This window comes from Cynara cardunculus (assembly GCF_001531365.2).
Source record: "Cynara cardunculus var. scolymus isolate 2C chromosome LG 2, CcrdV1, whole genome shotgun sequence".
Lineage (NCBI taxonomy): Eukaryota > Viridiplantae > Streptophyta > Magnoliopsida > Asterales > Asteraceae > Cynara > Cynara cardunculus.
Window position 1 is genome coordinate 60,022,763 of NC_037529.1, and position 4,190 is coordinate 60,026,952.

Genomic DNA, 4,190 nt, shown 5'->3' on the forward strand with positions numbered 1-4,190 from the left:
TTCCGCAAACAATCTTGTAAAATCTGTATTGATCTTCTTTATCAATATATATTTTAAATTTGAAAATTGTGTTTGTATTCATCCCCCCCCCCTTCTACAAACTGTTTAGTATTCTTGTAGACCCTTTTGGGACCAACAAGAAAGATGTATGAGTGTACTACAACTTTATAGTTTACACCAAAACCTAGTTCTGAGCTTAAGTGACTCGAAAACATTGGTTTTCCCAACCTTGTTCTGCAGCTTTGAAATTACATTCTGTTAGTGTAAATTATGTAGTAATTATACCACAACTTCAAATTATGTGAATCCAGTTTCTTTGAAATCTTAAGAGATATATCTACAACTTTCATTTTGACAAGAAAGTTTGGTTCAGCCTCAAAGTATGAGAAAAATGCTTAAACTTTAGGTGTTAAGAATCTGTTAGCTACTGTTTTGGTATGTAGAAGTTGGATTTTTACAAATTTTGTTTAAGGTAATATTAATTGTATTGAGTGTTTATTAAGTGTCCTAAGATATTTTAAGCATATTTGAAGGTTTGTATTATCTTTTAAACTACAAGGGCTTGTAGAAACTTGAAATTGATGAGGATTGTTACTGAAAATTGTCTAAAGGTATTTTACTAATAAGTGAGGTAACCCTGAAGGAGAGAACCGTTCATAAGCCTCAAGTCTCTTGTGATCATTTCTAAAACACTTCCAAGGTACGGCGATCTACTTTCTTTCAATACGTGGGTAATCAATTGTTGTGATTATCCATTTTGTGGAATCTTGGTCATGGTATTCATCCACAAAAGTAGAGGTTATCAAGATGTTATTCGGAATATTTCGTGGTTATGGGATGTCTTGTTTTCAAGACTTTGTATGCTTGAGACTTCAATCGTTAATGGTGTCTTTTATGACTCTTGTCGATAAATTAATTTGAAAGCTTCATGGTTTTATTATTCTAGTTATCTCATGTTAAATTATTGATATGATTAATGAGTTTGAGTTTAAGGTTATTGAATTTAGGTTTGACTAGGCTCGGTACTCGGGGCACGGGTATTGAGACGTCTCCATGATGGCTAAAACAGTCATGACATTCTCATAAGGGTTATGGTCAAGCCTTGGATGCATCCTTGAACCGAATACCATTTACCATGGTTACCAGATAGAGCCGAATACCAATTACATTGGTTACCGGATAGAGCCAAATACCATATATCTCTGGTTACCGGGGAATGAGATGGTGTAATGCCCAACACTTCCACTCCATTACGACGCCTGATTTGACTGATCATCCATCGGGAACAACGTATCCTAATGATATGTGTGATCTTCTTACCTTAAAAATTTTAATTATATAAGTTTTAATTTTAGATATTTACACTTAAATCTATTTCAACTTTTATCGTAGCTTTTCTTGCATTTACTATTTTATCTTGTATTTATAGTGTTATTATTCGTTCACTAGACAAATTTTGCTCAGCTGAGGTTTGTTTTGTTTTAGCTCGGCAGGTTTAGGATCTAACCCGGGGGTAGGATGAACGGTCGACCTGGCTTAGTATGCAGAAAGAATAGTTTTTTAAATCGGTACTTTTGCTATGTAAATATGTTAAACATATGAATATTATTGGTTGTAATGTAATCTTTTAGGAGTTATGTTAGAGCTTTATACTTTGATTTGTATGTTTTTGATCCGTTTTCGGTTGTATCACGTCTTATCTTAGGTCTAGTAGGATGAGGGTGTTACAAATTATGGTATCAGAGCTATAGGCCTTGATCTGGTAGTACTTTGGGTTGACCGGTGAGACTAGGTAGAATCAGGTGGATAGTACTAGAATCTTATTGTTTTCACTAATTTGTATATATGTACCTAATTATTAAGCTCCGTAAACTTATTCTATTGCCTTTTATAATTAGAACCTTATTTTATCTGATCAAATATTTCTTATTGTATCAGTATTCATGTTGCCCAGTAACCAACCCAGAAAAAGGGGTAGGCCCTGGAGAAATCAAACAGAACAACGTGATGAAACCAACTCTTCTCCTCATCCCTCCCCTCCACATCAAGCTGATCTAAACTTATTGGCGGTTATCCAACAAACTGTTGTGAATATGATCCCTTCTATAGTAGCTCAAACAGTAGAAGTTCTTTGTCAGACAAATGCAGTACCTCTTATAAATACTATAGATACTGAAACTGGAGTACAAGGTCAAAGACTTAATAAGAATATTGATCAATCCAAAATTCATGTTTGGCTCGAGCGGTTTACTTTTCTTCTGCCACTAACCTATAGATGTAGAGAATTGGATCTGACATTTGGACAAAATTTTCAAGGTTGTTAGTTTTCCAGAGCAATACAAAGTAAAGTTGGCTTCATATAAACTCGAGGATGATGCCCACATCTAGTGGGAGTCTTGGACTCAAAGCAATCCTATAACTAAAACTCTCACTTGGAATCAGTTTAAATAAATTTTCTTTCAACATTACTTCACAACAGCCAACAAGGATGCCTACATCCGAGAGTACGCTATTATTCAACAACAGGAAGATGAATCCATTTTCGATTATCAGACTTGATTTCTACGATTAGCATGGTACCGAAATCATGACAGGTACTACACAACACCCGGTTGACAAGTTCAAGTGGACTCTTAGCCATCGATACAAAACTCAGCTTTTGAACCATCAGTTCACTTCAATTAGTCAGGTTGCAGATGTAGCGAGAAACATCGATCGGGCTCGACAGAAAAGTTATTCTTAAATCAGATTATGGAAAGAAACGAGGTCGTGATATACGGCTTGGTAGTACAGATATCAGACCTTCGGGTCGCTCAGTCTCGGGGAAATCTTATAATTTCATAGCACCAATATCTTCTCAAGGAACATCTAGTAAAGATTCTTCTAATACCAATCCTCCCCATAAGTGCAAAGAATGCGATATTACACATCGACCAGGTCTGTTTCTACGAATGACTGGGGCATGTTACAATTGTAGACAGAAAGGACATTTGGCTCGAGAATTTAAACAGGGTCAAAAAGACAAAGTGACTAAGAAAGAAAAGTAGTCCACAGTTGGTGGACGGGTGTTTGCTTTGCATGCTGACAAATCTACTGTAGATATGGTGTATGGTGTGCTTAGTTTATGTGGAATATTTGTATATGTAATATTTGATAGGGGTGCAACTCACTCAATTGTGTCCAGTACTCTAGAGGACCATTTGAGACCTTTTGAGAAATTAACCGAGACTCCACTACATATTACTACTCCAATGGGTAGTTCGGTTTGCATTTTGTCTGAATTTGTAAATTGTTCTCTTTTGATTGTTGATTGTGTCCGGGAAGTGAATCTACTTCCTATGTATATGAAATATTTTGATCTCACTATCAGCATGGATTGGTTGTTCAAACATCGAGCAACCATTGAATGCGATACAAAGAGAGTCATCTTCGGAGATTTGAGCCAACCTGATAGCATCTATCAGGGAGTTGAACCAAAGCATGGAACCAAAGTCATATCTTCTTTTTTGAGTTGAATCTTTTGCATGGAAATGATCTGAAGGCTTCTTTGTAGCACTACAAGACCTTGATGAGGTACCCCTCGAACTTAGATCTATTCATGTAGTGAATGAATTTTCCGACATGTTTCAGGATGAAATTTCTGGACTCCCTCGCACTAGAGAAGTGGAGTTCACCACTGACTTAATTCCAAGAGCTGCTCCAATATCGAAACAACTATACCGAATGGCTCCATCAGAAATGAAGGAGCTAAAGGAGTAGATACATGATTTAATGAATAAGGGATGCATACGTCCCAGTGTATGACCGTAGGGAGCACTAGTTCTTTCATGAAAAAGAAAAATGGGTCAATGCGGTTATGTATCGATTACCGCAAGTTAAATAAGGTGATGTTATGTCACACCCCGTTAAAGCGGAATCACGAGATGTAACAGGCAAGCGAGTCATAGCAACAATTAATAAACAACACTTTTCAATTCTACAAAATAAAAAGAGTTCAACATCATAACCAAATTTTTGTCAAGTACTTCTTTTACAAAAGCTTCTGTTGCGAACTTAATCAGTTTTCTGTAAGTATGCTCCCAAAATACTTCGATTCTTACTTGTTACCTGAAAAGCATGGAACAAAAATCGAGTCAACTACAAAGAGTTGGCGAGTTCACGGGTTTTCACATGCATAAAATAATTTAATG